This window comes from Rhinopithecus bieti, unplaced genomic scaffold (assembly GCF_001698545.2).
Source record: "Rhinopithecus bieti isolate Rb0 unplaced genomic scaffold, ASM169854v2 scaffold_6782, whole genome shotgun sequence".
NCBI lineage: Eukaryota > Metazoa > Chordata > Mammalia > Primates > Cercopithecidae > Rhinopithecus > Rhinopithecus bieti.
The window spans coordinates 1,366,973-1,384,196 of record NW_016805866.1 but is presented as its reverse complement, the minus strand read 5'-3'; the positions used below and the strand labels follow the sequence as shown (position 1 = coordinate 1,384,196).

Here is a 17,224-nt window from a genome sequence, read left to right as displayed (position 1 = left end):
TTATTTCTTGCCTCAATGAATTTCTGACAGGCACACAATTGAGAAATGTGTTTTCTTATATGTATCACCTAGCATAGAATTTCTATGAAGGCAGTGATTTTTTAATGTTTTGCTGAATGCTGCATCTCAGTGCCTAAAAAGAACCTGGTGCACAGTAGACATGTGAAATATGTATTGCACAACTGAATGAATAAGGGAATTAATGAAAACATTAAAGGAGCACAGTTAATAGGGGAGCCATAATATTAACATTTAGTGAAAAAAAATCACTGTTGTGAAAGAAAGCATAGTTTTTCCCCAAAGTTTAGATTTAGAAAGAGATGATATCGTGCCATTGGCCCAAATTTATTTATTTTTCCCTGTTTTGAAATTTATTGGATACTTATTAAACTCTGCTTAACCAAAATAAAAATCAGCAAATATTTGGCAGAGGTTGATTAAGTAATTTAATTAGAGTGGTTTACATATTGTTTATGACACTCTGGAATTAGATAACAGTATTTGTCTTTTCTAATATTTCAGTTATGTATTACATTTTATGGTAGCAATATTTAAATAATTTATATTTTATTCATTTCGTGACAGTATTCTCTAAGAGCTTCCTCATTCATTTAGGGACACAATAACATTGTTAGTATTAATTCTAGCCCCATTGTGTACTATGAGTTTACTCTCTAGTATAACACGTGAAAAAAATTCAAAATACCTAAATATATATAAAAAAAAAGACTATTAAAACTGTGTGTGTGTCTAAAACAGTCTCAGTCTTTAAGAGTAGAATGACTATAACTTTTAGAGTATGATTCTCTATGTACTACTAATCATAGAAAAGCTTGAGCCTGATTATATATGTTCAGTGGAAGGGGCTGTTAATGGGAGAGGTCGAACAGGTGGAAGTTTAACTGGTGTAGCAGGATCCCAGAAGATATGAGTGGATGAGGTCCAAAGTAAAGGTAGAGGCCGGACGCGGTAGCTCACGCCTGTAACCCCAGCACTTTGGGAGGCCAAGGCGGGCGGATCACGAGGTCAGGAGATTGAGACCATGCTGGCTAACATGGTGAAACCCCATTTTTCTACTAAAACATGTTTCTACATGGTGAAACCCCATGTTTCTACTTTAGTCTCTACTAAAAATACCAAAAAAAAAAAATTAGCCGGGCGTGGTGGTGGGCTGTAGTCCCAGCTATTTGGGAGGCTGAGGCAGAAGAATGGTGTGAACCCGGGAGGCAGAGCTTGCAGTGAGCCGAGATCGCGCCACTGCACTCCAGCCTGGGGGACAGAACGAGACTCCATCACACACACACACACACACACACACACACACACACACACACACACACAAAATAAAAAAAAAATAAAGGTAGAGAAGTGAATCTTGGAAAGAACAAGGGCAAAAGAGTTGCAGATTTCTTATTTTAAGATCCTTTTAGTGTTTTGAATATGCTAGTATATTTGGCAGATTCACTTATCACAATAATTTTTGTAGTGGTTTTCTTATTTTGATGGTTAGTTTCTCAGCATCTGTAATTGGGTCTAATTGGTCTTTGCCTTATGTAAGCTCAAAGAAAGGATGAACATATACATAGCCTAGAAGTAGGCAGTAGAGGAAAGATATATTATCTCCCTATCCCTTGTATATGCTCAAAGAAAGGATGAGTATTTGGAGAAAAGGAGAGAAGGGATGAGAAGCAGCCACTGGATTTGCAATGTAAAATTTTGGCATGACCTGTGTTGGTAATGTCTTAGGAGTGGTTTAAGCCAGATTGCCAAGTCTGTATTTTTGGCAACCTGCTTCCGAAGCATAAAACTTGTCATATGATGGATATCCAAAGCATTAGAGCCACCTTAGTGATGAGTCTGGCACACTATACACTGATTATTCTGGCCATATACATGGCTGTGAGCATGAGTTATTTTACTACAGAAAGAGATGCAGTAGACTCCCCTTATGTGTGGGGACTTAGGCACCCTAGTGTATGCCTGAAACTGCAGATAGTACCAATCCCTATATAATCCCTATATGCACTGCTTTTTCCTATACATACATACCTGTGATAAAACTTAATTTATAAATCAGAAACAATAAAACATTAATAGTAATTAATAATAAAATACAACAATTATAACAGTATAGTATAATAAAAGTTATGTGAATGTGATCTCTCTCTCTCTGTCGCTAGATGTCTTGTTGTACTGTACTTTCCTCTTTCCGGGCTGCAGTTGACAGGCAGTGATTGAAACCAAACTGAAACTGTGGATAAGGGAGGAGACTACTGTATGACTTAGACTTTTTCTATCTAAAAATCTAATTTTAATGTAATTTGATAGATTTTAGATTTTTCAATGGTGTTATCAACCTTTTAATGGTTTGTTCTTTTGGTTTCATCATTCTCAGTGTTATGAGAAAGTTTTAAGCTGATTTTTCAGCTTTTAAGCTGCTTTTCCCTGCTCATCCTCTGAATTTCTATGCTACGTCTACAGCTGGTGGCCAATTGCTGTTAACAGAGGGTAATTTCTTATAATTTATTTGTGGTACAGAAATGATGGAGGGACTGTCGAACTGTAGACATCTTTTCTAACACGTAGTTTAGACTTAGGATTGTATACTTTATGTTGTGCTTATACATTATTCATATATTGGTTTATTTTTCTAGTCATCCAGTCACTCAGTTGTCTATTAATTACTCTGCAAATCGTTTCGCACAGTATTTCAGGTTTGTCTTATTGAAGAAATAATTTACAATCATGATACTCATAGATGTGTCCTTTAGTCCAAAAATAGGGAGAAGCCATTTTTTCTATTCCATGTTGGAGTGTAATATTGAAACATGCTGAAGTAACTTAGGTGATGATTTCTAAATGTAATATCATTTATTTATTTGTGCTCTGGTTAATTTTTAAAAATTGGATTTAGCATCTGATTGATTGCTTGAAATGGGGTCTTGGTCTGTCACCCAGGCTGCAGTGCAGTGGCACCATCTTGGCTTGCTATGGCCTTGACCTCTTGAGCTCAATCTATCCTACCATCTCAGACTTCTGAGTAGCTGGGATGACAGGTGGATGCTACTATGCTTGGCTAATGTTTTTATTTTTTAATTTTTTATAGAGATGAGGTCTTGCTATGTTACCCAGGGAGTCTCAAACTCCTGGCCTTACATAATCCTAGACCTTGTTTTCCCAAGTTATTGGGATTACAGGCATGAATCAGTGCACCTGGCCTTAGCATCTTATTTTTACATTGTGACCAGCTTGTTCAAAAGTTCAGTGGTGTAGATCATTAGAGAAAATTAAAATAACAATTATTTTCATTGATAAACTGAAAACATTATTGAAATTTATCAGTTATTTAACATGAAGTTACCCTTTCTTTTATTTTCTTGTTTCTTTATAATTTTTTTTTTTCAGACAGAGTCTTGCTCTGTTGCCCAGGCTGGAGTGTGGTGGCGCGATCTTGGCTGATTGTAATCTCCTCCGCCTGGGTTCAAGCAATTCTCCTGCCTCAGCCTCCCAAGTGGCTGGGACTACAGGCGTGTGCCACCACGCCTGACTAATTTTTGTATTATTAGTAGAGAAGGAGTTGCACCATATTGGCCAGGCTGGTTTCGAACGCCTGACCTTGCAATCTGCCCGCCTCGGCCTCCTAAAGCGCTGGAATTACAGGCGTGAGCCACTGCACCCAGGCTATAATTGTTTTTAACAACCAATTGAGAAAGAATAGTTTTTAATAAATTATGCCTACTATTACAGTCAAATCATAATTTTTTAAGAAATATGTTTTATTCTTATTTTCTTTTGCTTATAGATATTTCATTACAGTAATTTTGTTTCTCATATGTTTTCTGTTATGAATTGAAATCCAGCCTAGGTCAACAGGGATTGAAATTAAACTACATTGACTAAATATTCCTAGGACCAGAATTAAATTAATGATATGCCTAGGGATGCTGATACACAGATCTGTGCAGATGTCAACTGTGATTGAATGCGAAATCAACATTCATGTCTTTAGTCAGTAAATAGGCAATGGAAAGTTATGATTCATTATTCTTTAGTTAACTGTAAATATCTCTGAGCCCTCCCTCTTTCACCTCTTGTGTAATGGGCCTAAAATTTATAACACTTCTATTGAATGAACTTAATTTTAGAGATAAAGATTTTCAATATTTCCCGTAATATATTCAGTTAGCAACAGACCAGTATTGATTGAGTGGGAAGTTTAAATATTTAAAGTTTATATTTTTACTCTTCCAAAATATTGAGGAGAAAAACTGTGTGTGTGTGTGTGTGTATGTATTTTGAAATATATTCTGGAAAATTCAGAAATGTTAAATATATTATGTGAATTCTTAGATTTTCTTGTTTCTTCATCTTATAGATTATTTGTATAGCAAAGCTGTTCTTCTGTAAACTTGAATCATGAGCACACTTAGGGAGATGAGAAAGGTAAAGCTCCTTGTGCTAAAATAGATTTGATTTGAGCTTTTAGGTTACTAAGTAGCTTTCATTAAATTCAAAGCATATCTTTGCTGTGTTTGTTTCTTTTAAGCCTTATATTAGAGCTACCTTAAAACAAATGCAAATGGAAACTGTACATTTTGACTATTTATTGTTACAAATATGGATTTCTGGGAGGGCGTTTCTGCTTTGGTGGTGTCTTGTAATGAGTACTATCTGTCTTTTCTATAATGTTACATACAAAATGATAGTAATACCTGCCTATTCCCTCCCTCCTCTGCCAAAAGAAGTCCACAACCTAAAAGGGTTGGATACATGGTTGAATCTGTGAGTATGTTACCTTACGTGGCAAAAGGGATTTTATAGCTGGAAAAAAATTAGGTTTCTAGAGACAAGATTATCCTGTATTATCTGGGGCACAATATAATCACATGGTCCTTAAAAGTGAAAGAGGGAAGCAGAGAAGGATTCAATATGAGAAAGACTCAACTGCAGATTGCTTATTGAAGATGGAAGAGGGGGACCATGAACCAAGGGATATGAGCAGCCTCTAGCTCCTGGAAAAGACAAGGAAATGCATTCTTCCCCAGAGCCTCCAGAAAGGAAGGTAGCCTTGCTAAGAGTTGATTTAGCCCAGTAAGAACTGCATTGAACATTTAACGTACAGAACTGTAACATAATAAATTTGCATCATTTTGAGGCACAAGTTTGTGGGAATTTGTTACAGCATCTATGGAAAACTAATATACCAATAAAATAGTGAAATTAGAGATCTGTAATAGGTTCTCTGCTACTTGATTCCCTGTGTATCAAGAAATTTTCCAACCTGCTTGACCCTCTTTGGAAATGTGCATCCATTTTTGGACATTTGTCAGAAAATTAGGAATATTCATAAATTACTTTCACTCTGTTAACCTTGACATATACTGAGATAGTTCTTGAAATGTGTGAAATATGGCATTTTCAAAATGAGTATGATTTCCTTATGCCTATGTATACATATTTGATATTCTTTCTTCAAATATGCTATGAAAATTCAAAGAAGTTACATGGGTTATGAGTGAATCTGAAATGCAGACAGTCCATATTGGCTTAGGCTGTTGTAAGGCCCTTGATCTTATGTAGTCATATTTTCAAATTTTATCCTTTTATTTTGACTTGTACTATAGTGTTAAAATGGACATAGATGGAAATCTAAAAATAAAATCACAGGGAAAAAAATTAAGAAACAGAGAAATACTGTCCTGGGCACCAAGAAGGAGTTGTTTTGGTTTATCACTTTATTTAGCTCTCAGTTTTCTGACATCTGGGAGGAATATCTGTTAGGTCACATGGTTCTTATTATCTTAAATGGAGCACAGAAACTGCTTGGGAGAAGCAAACTTATTTTGAAAACTAAATTCAAGAGGAATCTATTATATAGATCTTTCTGTAAGCAATGTAATGTGTAATGAATAATGTTTTCAGTCACTGCTTTTTTTTTTTTTTTGAGACGGAGTCTTGCTGTGTTGCCAGGCTGGAGTGCAGTGGTGCCATCTCAGCTCACTGCAACCTCCGCCTCCTGGAATCAAGTGATACTCCTGCCTCAGCCTCCCAAGTAGCTGGGATTACAGGTGTGCACCACCACACCCAGCTAAGTTTTGTATTTTTAGTAGAGATGGGGTTTCACCATGTTGGCCAGGATGGTCTTGATATCTTGACCTTGTGATCCGCCCTCCTTGGCCTCCCAAAGTGCTGGGATTACAGGCGTGAGCCACTGCACCTGGCTCTCAGTTATTGTTTTAAACAGTAATAACATCTAACATTTATTGCTATGTGCCAGACACTGTTTAAGTGCTTTAAGTTATTTATAATTTTATTTAATTTTCAGGTAGGTACTATCATCCAGCTTTAGAGAAAAAGTCAGGGTGTCATTTCTTAGCAATAAGACAAAGTAGCTAGTGACATATTATGACTTTTGTGGATCCTAAAGATCCACTTTTGTGGGCCCCTTCCTCCCTGAAAAAAATTAAACTTTTGATTATATTAGTATGAAGACACAAACAATGCAGGCTAGTTTTATTAGTCTATATTCGTTATTACATTCTTTTTTCTTGTTTTAAAATACATTAAAACATTTTCATGTTGGCCATCGACACTGTGTCTACTAGAGTGGTTGTCCTTTGTAACGGTGTAGATTACACTCTAAGAGTATATGGAGGATCTAACTTCACAGAGTATGGGTGAGGGAGATGTTGAAGTCAGGGTTTCCTTAGAAAGTGATGCCTGACCTTAGCCAGGTAAGGGGTGATAAGCATAGCCATTCCAACAGAGAGAACAGCATTTATGAAGGGTTGAAGTGGGAAAGAACTTGGCTGAAACATGAAATAAGGAAACTCAAGTGCAAACAAAAAGGTTGTGACTGCACTTAGTAAATTTAATAAAATTATCTGTGTCCTCTTACAGACTGAATTTTCAGATGCCTAGTCTACCTTTAGTAGGTTCTAAACTTCAATTTATGATTGAATTTTAAGTATTTGAAGTTTGATGATCGTTTATTATTGATTACACTGGGGTCCAGAATGGTTTACATACTAGATGTAGTTGCTGAAAATAAACATATGCATGTCATGAAATATAAAATGGAAATATTTAAAAATACAAGACATCAATATATTCTATGTGAAACTTACATATGCCTTATAGCCATGAAATTTCCATTTGAATCTTTAGGGAATTTTTAAAAAATTTATTAATTTGAGAGTTTTCCTGAAAGCAAATTTAAAATCTCTCTTATATTTATGATTTGAAAGAAGATTACATTCTCCCATTTCCTTGTCCACTATAACTGGTAACTTTACAAAGTTTTTCTTAACTGTTTGTCATATATTCATTCCTCTCTTTCTGTTTATACCACCTGTGTTAGTCTGGGTTCTCCAGAAACAGTAGCAATAAGGTGTGTTTCTATGCACAGACACACAAATACACATACACACACACACACACACACACGACCCATGTAGTTATGAAGACTGAGAAGTCCCAAGATCTGTAGTCCACAGGCCAGAGACCCAAGAGCACCTACGGTATAGTTCCAGTCTTAGTCCAGTGCTATAAGAACCAAGACAGGTAATGGTGTAAGTTCTAGTCTGAGTTCAAGCTTAAGGCAAGAGAGAATTGATGTCCTAGTTTGAAGATGTTCATGCAGAGGGAGAATGATTTTTGCTCAGTGTTTTTGCTCTGTTGGGACCTTCAGTGGATTAGATGAGGCCCACTCATATTGTGGAGGCAATATGCTTTTCTTTCAGTCTACTGATTCAAATGTTAATATAATTTAGAAACACCCTCACGGACATACTCAAAATAATATTTAACCAAATATCTGGGCACCTTGTGGCCCAGTCAAGTTGACATATAAAATTAACCTTTATACCAACTTTGTCTTATTTAGCTCTTTATTGCTTCATACCTACAAGGATTATAGAAACATCTTACTTGCATGATCTTCCTAACCTGCAGTCTGTGTCTTCTGCTGGACTTGTCCTCACCTATATGCCTGCTAAAGCCCAACACAGATAATTTTTCCCAGCAGGAACACTATGGTGGGTGTTTCAAGGACACACTGTACCCTGGGCTCCAGCTATTTGTTTCTGCATTCATTAACCTGCTCTTTAATAAAGCATTTGGTAAGAGTGAAATCTTACAGAAATAACCTCGAATACTCTCAGATTAATACAAAAAAGTAAATCACCAATTTTGGTTTTGTAATAGATTACTGACAACACACCCACAACTGACCTCTACCAAAACAGGTTTTGTTGGAGAAACCACACACACACTCACACACACACACACACACACACACACACACACACACTCAAGTGCTGTAATCAGTTTTGCCAGATGAATCTTCATTAAACACAGCTTTGATCCCATGACTCTCCAGCTTAGAAACCTCAGTGGTTTTCCCACTGCTAAACAAATAAAGTTCAATTTTGTTACAAAAGCCCTACCATTTTTTTTCCTCTTCTCTTTCTATATAAACTCTAGCCCTTTTTTATCATGTTTGCTAGTGCAGTTTTTTTTTTTGTTTGTTTGTTTTACCACTCTATTGCAATTAAAACTTTCAGGTAGGGTTCCATGACATTTGCCACTTATTGCTGTTTCCTCTGGTTATCTGCATATATGTTATTTAATACTAGGTTTTAATCTCTTGTTTCCTCATTGCATCTGGTACCATGTTTTATGTTTAACAGAAGGTAAACGTATTTAATGAATGTTTGTGTGTGGGAGCAGGTGGATAGATGGGTGGATGGATAAATGGATGGTACAGATTTCCCTCCTACCTCTTTTTTTCCATTTTTATGGTATCTTCAACTGAAACTATACGCTCCTGTAATTTCTAACTAGGTCTGTTCTATCAACCAAAAGAAAACAACCAACACTTAGGTCTGTTGTATCAACCAAAAGAAAACAGATATCCTTATTGATTTATTCTTATTTCTTTTTTTTTTTTTTGAGACGGAGTCTCGCTCTGTCGCCCAGGCTGGAGTGCAGTGGCCGGATCTCAGCTCACTGCAAGCTCCGCCTCCCGGGTTCACGCCATTCTCCTGCCTCAGCCTCCCGAGTAGCTGGGACTACAGGCGCCCGCCAGGTCGCCCGGCTAGTTTTTTGTATTTTTAGTAGAGACGGGGTTTCACCGTGTTAGCCAGGATGGTCTTGATCTCCTGACCTCGTGATCCGCCCGTCTCGGCCTCCCAAAGTGCTGGGATTACAGGCTTGAGCCACCGCGCCCGGCCGATTTATTCTTATTTCTGCTTCTTCAAAACACAGGAGCAAATATGAAGAATTGAATAACTCCAAATTATTCACCAAACTAGTCTGATAATGTTTTTTATTAGCTTAGCTGTTTTCAGTGTATTTTTTGAAACTAGTATACTTGGCAACAAAAGAGTCTTTTCCCTTTTTATCTGTCCAGTGTAAAGCCCTTGAAGTTCTCCCTCATAGTATTTGGAGAGATTTTGATGCGCATGCTCTCCTTCCTGGATCAGATAAACAGTTTTATCATATCAACCATGAGAGATTATAGATTTGCTTTTTTTTCCCTCCCTGTTGAGACTACTGACCCTATTGTTTCAATATTTAAAAGTAATTTTTTAGTTACGTCACATTTTGACAAGGTCGCTACCCACTGTCCTATACAAGTGACATTAGATCTTAATGTTCAGCTACTTACTCTCATTCCTTGAGATGACCATTAGGGAAATGAAGGAACCTAACATTTCTTGAGGGTTTGGTAATATGCAGGTTTTAAATGTATTATCTTATGTAACTCTTAAAATAACCTTGTGAGATTATTAATCTCATTTAACAGTTGAGGTAGCTTAGGCTGGGAGGGAAGTGGGGGCAGGTTACTTCTCCAGGATTGACAGGGAGTTACAGATGGGAGCAGACTTTGTGAAACTCGATTTTGTGTTTGTACTACTGTATAACATATCAAAATAAACCAGCAATATTCTGTCAACCTCAATGAGCCTTCTAAATTGAAACCAACCTGGCTTTCCTTGCTTTCTTGTGATCTCTTCCCTGAACTTTTCAAGAGATCAAGTTTTTTTGTTAAGCATGTTTGAAAGAAAATGAAATTGTCAAAATTTCAAAGTCTTTAGGCTGTCTTAATGACTATACCATTAGAAATTCTTATCCAGAAACAATAGTTTTACCGTTAGATATTAACTCCTTCGTTGTGATAGATATAATATTTCTAAAATTTTCTTTCACATCATTTTAGTATGTGATAACCTATAATTTTTTGAATAGCTCACAGGAACATCAAGCCTCAAGGCCCAATTAATGGATTTAATTCTAATATTATTGTATACAACTTTCTCTACCATAAAGAGGAAACTAAGATCAAACCTTTCCTTTCTTGGGCCTCCACCATGAAAGTGAGAACTACGTTCTAATCAGTCATTCAAGACCACACCTTTCTATTGTTTTTGAAATTCACAGTGATTAATGGATACTACAGTTTTCAAGAGCACAAATTAGTTTTCGTAGTCATCTACATACATACATAAATTCCACAAAACAACTCTTTCCAAGAACTACTGTGTCTGACTAACTTATACTTTTGTGGTCATGAAATATTTGTCTCTCTGCAAAGCTTTCAAAGTTCACTGGGGCCAGAAGAGATGTACATATAATATATGATCCACAGTTTCTTCCTCCTTTTCCCTGTTAAAACAGTCATGTCTCCAGCTAGAAGTTCAGCTGGGTCTGTCCATGGTACAGGAGTTGCCCTTACGTTAAACATTTCTCTTTACCCTCTTCCATTCTGAGTATAGAATGACCCAATATAACTTAACTAAGAAGCACTTTCAATCTTGAGAAAAGAGATATAAATTACAGTTGGGAGGATGTAGCTAAGGTATAAGAATGCATACTTTGAAACTATGAGGTTAATAGACACTAAAATGTTTATGGCAGTTGGAAGGATTCCTTTCCTAAAAGATATTTAGAAGGGGAGACCTCTATATAGTAGAATTTCGTTGCAATGAAATGCCAATGATTATGAACAAATATAGAAATTAATTTTCTTATTTTTTCTTAAGGTGCAATTGTAAGCTCATATTGAAATAAGAGACAGCTCTTATTTTCCAAGCCTGCTGTGACTATGGCTATTCAACGTGTACATTCTAAAGAGGTGTATATCTAAGTAATACCATCTCTTATTCTTCCACAGAGGCCAGTGAGGCCTCTGTTGGATACTAGTTAATATTTCTATGTTTGTTCATGCTGAGTTCAGCTTGGCAGTTCAAGAAAGAGAAAATGGCTGCAGTATGTACTATGTCTCCTGAGATATTTCCTAAACACACCAATCCTCATAAATATTGCACCAAATGTGTTTATCATAATGGTGTTTGTTAAGGGAGGAAAGGAGAAGTAAATGTAATTTCAATTAAATACCTATCTTCAAGCAAATATTCTTCATGCAAAATTTGGTGATACCTACCCATGCAAGAATGTCCATAACTAAAAAATCAAAAAGAAAATAGATGTTGGCACGGATGTGATGAAAAGAGAACACTTTTATACTGCTGGTGGGAATGTAAACTAGTACAACCACAATAAAAAACAATATGGATATTCTTTAAAGAAGTAGAAGTAGATCTGCCATTTGATCTAGCAGTCTCACTACTGGGCATCTACCCAGAGGGAATTTATGAAAATTATGAAATTATATGGAAAAGACTCTTACACATGCATGTTTATAGCAGCACAATTTGCAATTGCAAAACTATAGAACTAGCCCAAATACCCACCAATCAACAAGTGGATAAGGAAAATGTGGTAAGTATGTGTGTGTGGTTTATATATATGGTGTGTATATATATGGTATATATATATATGGTGTATATATGGTGTATATATATGGGGTGCGTGTATATATATACCATATATATGGTGTATATATATGGTGTATATACATATATGTAAATAATATATATACACACCATAGAATACTAATCAGCCATAAAAAGCAATGAAATAATGGCATTCACAGCAACCCTGGATGGTGTTGGAGACCATTATTCCAAGTGAAGTAACTCAGGAATGGAAAAGCAAACATCATATGTTCTCACTTATAAGTGGGAGCCAAACTATGAGGGCACAAAGGCATAAGAATGATACAGTGGACTTTGGGGACTTGGGGGAAAAAAGTGTGGGAGGGGGTGAGGGATGAAAGACTAAACACTGGGTACACACACACACACACACACACCAGCCCAGCCTGGGACTAGGGCAGAACTTGCTGTTCCCACTGAAAGGGCAGCAAAAGGAGATTCTGATTGCCTCAGTGATGTGTTTAACCAAAAGGGCTCAGCGTGAACCTGCAGATTCTGTGACTCTGCTTTGGCAGCATGGAAGTGACAAAAAAGGCTGTTAAAAGAGGAAAAATATAGCTATTTAATATGTGGTTACATCTAGTTAGAACTAGATCTAACTTTGGTCTAGTATATTTATAATGTTCTGCCTATATAGTTATTACTGCTACACATGATCACTTTTTTGGTTCTTCTCTTAATCCAGACAGAGACATAATCTATTAAGAGAAAATAAAAAAGTTTTGGCTGAAATACATTAACAAAAAAAACCAATAAATAAGAGTTCGGAATATCTTTCAACCTCTTAGGTTCAAATTCAATAAAAATGCTTTTTACACAGAGCCCACAGCAATGTATACCCTTTTCCTCCACCTTTTGGAATTTGTGGAGCAAACATTTAAAATGTACTTTTTTTTTTTCCTTTTTCAACTTTTAGGTTCAGGGGTTACATGTGCAGATTTGTTATATGACTAAATAGCGTGTCACTGGGGTTTAATATACAAATGATTTTGTTACCATGGTAGTGAACAGGGTATCCAATAGTTAGTTCTTCCATCCTCATCCCTCTCCCATCCTCCACCCTCAGGTAGGCCCCAGTGTCTACTGTTGCCCATCTGTGTGTCCATGTGTACTCATGTTCAGGTCTCACTAATAAGTGGGAACTTGTAATATTTGGTTTTCTGTTCCTGCGTTAATTATCGTAGGATAATTTAGGATTACGGCCTCTAGCTGCATAGATGTTGCTGCAAAGGACATGATTTCAATCCTTTTTATGTCTGTATAGTATTCCATGGTGTTTACATGTCACTTTTTTTTTTGTATCTAGTCCACCAATGATGTGTATCTAGGTTGATTCCATGTCTACTATTGTAAATAGTGCTGCAATGAACATACATATGCATGTGTCTTTTGGTAGAATAATTTATATTCCTTTGGGTATGTATCCAGTAATGGGATTGCTGTGTTGAATGGTAATTTTATTTTAAGTTTTTTTAGAAATTGCCTGCTTACCACAGTGGCTAAACTAATTGACATTCCCACCAGCAGTGTGTAAGCATTCCCTTTTCTCTGCAACCATGCCAACATCTGTTATTTTTCGCTTTTTTAATAGACATTCTGACTGGTGTGAGATGGTATCTGATTGTGGTTTTGATTTGCATTTTTTTAATGATTGGTGATGTTGAACATTTTTTCATATGCTTGTTGGCTGCATGTCTTCTTTTGAGAAGTATCTGTTCATGTCCTTTGCCCATTTTTAATGGGGTTATTTTTGCTTGTTGATTTGTTTAAGTTCCTTACAGATTGTGGATATTGGACCTTTGTTGAATGCATAATTTACAAATATTTTCTCTTATTCTGTAGGTTGTCTGTTTGTTGATAGTTTCTTTTGCTGTGCACAAGCTCTTTAATTAGGTCCAACTTGTCAATTTTTGTTTTCATTGCAATTGCTTTTGGAGACTTACTCATGCAATCTTTGCCTTGGTTATTTGGGTTCTTTTTTGGTTTCACATTTTCTGGCAAAATATTACAGTAAGAATTGGCCTCTCCACTTCTGTAACTCCCTCTGACTTCTGGAGTGAGGTGACATGGATATCTATGCTTCCCCTGAGGCTTCTAAATGCAAAATTTTAAAATTTATTACTTTTTTTTTACTTTATTGTAAATTGATCTTTCTTTCACATTAAAGTAAGATACTCTACTACTTCTTTATGATTCCCCTCTCTGCTCGGTCGAATTGTAACCTTATTTTTGTTTAAGTCCTGGTATAAGGTTGATGTTAGACAAGGCATACCTGTTGTTTGGCCTCAGGTACATTTCTCTGTGTAAAGCAATCAGAACTCTTTCACAGTGGTATTGTACTTGCCTTTCACTTTCCATGCCTCCATAACCATGCTCAGGTGACTAATCATCTTATTTCTTTTCCATAGCTCTAATTCCACCCAAATATCTAGTTTATTTTCATTAGCAATTTTATGCAATCTTTTTTCAGGTCCGTTTTCTACCAGGATTTTGCTCCTGGAAATGTCTGCCCCTGCCACTGCCTTTTAAAATTTCCAGTTCTCAAATATTTTGTTCACCTTCCAGCAACTCACTTCCAAAGTTTATTTTGTAAAATATTAATAATTATGTACTCATTCAACTATATTCTCTTTCTTTTAAAATTCTTTTTCCTTGAAATATTCACTTATTTATATTATCAGCTAGGCAGAAGTATTAAATGAGATCCATGAGTATATAATGCACATTTGGTTGGATGACTTACATTTTTCTCCTTAAGTTCAGTTTGTGCTGACTCAAGCACTTGTCTTGCACAGGCAACCCATAGGCAAGCTAAAAGCAACTTATTTTCAAAGACTACCTGTTAGTGTCTTTGGAGTATGTGATGTTCCATTGAATTCCATATATGAAAGATGACAATCTTTGATTTTAGATAATTTAAAATGTTAATTCAGATAAAAGACAAGAATTTACACAAAAATTTACATATAAAGCTATGAAAAGGAGTGTATAGATGTGGGTGCATGTTTTTCAAAAGGGAGGGGTTGTTGATGGAGTAGCTCTTGTTGGTTCTCCATTTCATTTCTTATGTAGGTTTGATCCTTTCAAAGAAGCAACCACTTAAGGGATCTTGCCTTCTGTCTTTTATGACTAGGAAATGCTATAAATACTCTGAGGGAATATAAATTGCAGGTTATGGGATCACTCATAAAGAAAAGTTTTTCTTCATGCTTTTTGTTAATAGGAATTTTCCCGATTAATACAACGTTATAAGCTCCTGAAGCCTTGGCTAAATCAGGCACATCATGGCCGTCATGGTCATCAGAGATAGGAGATGTCTGTTGGTTTCTACATCACAAAGGAAGGTAACAAGTACCTCTGTTTTGGGGGATTTGGATATTGGGAAGGAAAAGGGGAGACATATTCTGGTTGCCTACCAAAAGGATCTTATAGAGGTTACTTATTTTTTTTATAGATAGTATCTTATACTACTTGTTCCCTTTTCTTATTCAAGGTAAAGAAATGTAATAATTGAATGGTTAGAGCATTTACTGGGGAAGATGTGGTTTTGGGAAACAAAGCATTTTCAGATCTCATTTGCTCAATTTGTGGTTTCTGAAAGATCTACCAGTGTAGCTGAAAAATATCAAGCCTGATTATTCCATATAAATTAATTAGTTAGAATTAATATCATTTAAGAGTTTGAGATCTTTCCTACTGCATACTTTCTCTGGAGGGAGATTTTTCTTTCAGGATTTTAACTTTGTGAATTACAATCTTCTGTAATCAGAATGAACTTCCTCTTGTACCAAAATTCTAGCATATTATAATTCTTGGAGTCAAATAACTTTTCCTGCTTGGATATTAAATTTTCATCAATTGTGGGTCATTCTTGTTGTAGATAACGTGAAATAGAGGGCACTTGTGTTCTGGAATAGTTAATAGAGGTAAAGGCAGAGTAAATTATCTGTAGGAAAAAAGCATTGGGAGCCAAGCGTGGTGCCTCACCTCCGTAATCCCAGCACTGTGGGAGGGTGAGGCGAGCAGATCACTTGAGGTCAGAAATTCAAGACCAGCCTGGCCAACATGGTGAAACCCTATCTCTACTAAAACTACAAAAAGCAGCTGGGCGTGGTGGTGGGCACCCGTAATCCCAGCTACTTCGGAGGCTGAGGCACAAGAATCACTTGAACCTGGGAGGTGAAGGTTGCAGTGAGCTGAGATTGTGCCACTGTACTCCAGCCTGGGTGACAGAGCGAGACTCAGTCTCAAACAAAAAAAAAAAAAAAAAAAAGGAAAATAAGAATGACAAAGAGTAAACCTAAACTTGAGAATGGAATTCCAGTTGCCAATAGAGGAGAAAAACAGAGAAATAAAACAACCTTGATGTGTGATAGGGGCAGATGGAGGTTTTCCTTATTCTTTCCAAACACCGACATACATATATATAGTAGGTGCCCAATAGATAGTTGTTTAGTTAAGTAATGAGTGAATGAACAAAGGAGCAAACAACAAGGAGAGGAGGCTAGAATATGCAGTCAAAAGTAGCATAGGAACTATCCTGAAAAAGAAAAAAAAACATTATGCCTCTCATGTATTTTTGTAATAGTAAGGTAAAACACATTTATAAACATCTTACTGAAATTTCAAGAAGAGTGTCTGAGCTTTCAGTTGAACACTAGATAGTATATGGAAATCAGTAGTAACTCCTACTGTCAACCCCAAATGTGTAAATTATTATTGGATATCTTTTTCTAGTATGTGTCTTTATTGTTAAGGTAAACATAGAATAATTTAAAAGTTTTTCAGAGGTTAATTCCAGATTTTTACCTTTTCTTTTCCTATAGAGTCTTGAATTTCACAAATAAAATTTGGTCTTCTCTGTTTTGTTTGTTTTGGGAACCTGTCACCAGTGGTTAGGGGTGATGAAAAAGGAAGTAATTTACTTAACACAATTCCAGATTGGCTGTTCTTAGAATGTATATATTTGGATAAATTATTAATTATTATTATTAAGTATTGAACTGATTGAGGACTGAGATGATTTTATTCAATGTCTTAGGTGTCTTTTTTTCCATAACACACCACAAATGTTGGGTGGATAAACGGATGAATAAATTATTCTTCAGTATTCCAAATTTTAAAGTAGACTTTGGGTCCACTAATACCAAATGAACAAAAATGTTAGTAAATAGCAACCCTGTTTAATTGTGAGCACATGGTTCTTGAGACTTAAAGGTCATGAGGAGGCCAAATATTTGAAAGCAATAGCATACCACAGAACCAGTCACAGTACCCAATCTCCATAAGGCTTGTCTGGTTCGTTATGGTACTCAATTATTAAATGAGGATAACGGTTTTAATCTTTTAACTGTTCTGTTTCTACAAGCTAACTTCAACCCCTC

At 36.1% G+C, this 17,224-nt stretch overlaps 1 protein-coding gene across 9 annotated transcripts in view; it reads left to right on the top strand.

Moving 5' to 3' along the window:
* CEP128 (centrosomal protein 128) overlaps positions 1-17,224 on the top strand; it is a 483,382-nt gene that overhangs the window by 220,229 nt on the left and 245,929 nt on the right. Inside the window, exon 21 of one of the 9 annotated variants that reach the window (XR_001885973.1) lies at positions 15,064-15,184. The exons of the other annotated variants lie outside the window; for them this stretch is intronic. The gene's annotated coding sequence lies outside the window, so the exon portion shown is untranslated. The remainder of the gene's footprint in view (positions 1-15,063; positions 15,185-17,224) is intronic. 9 annotated transcript variants of the gene reach the window in all.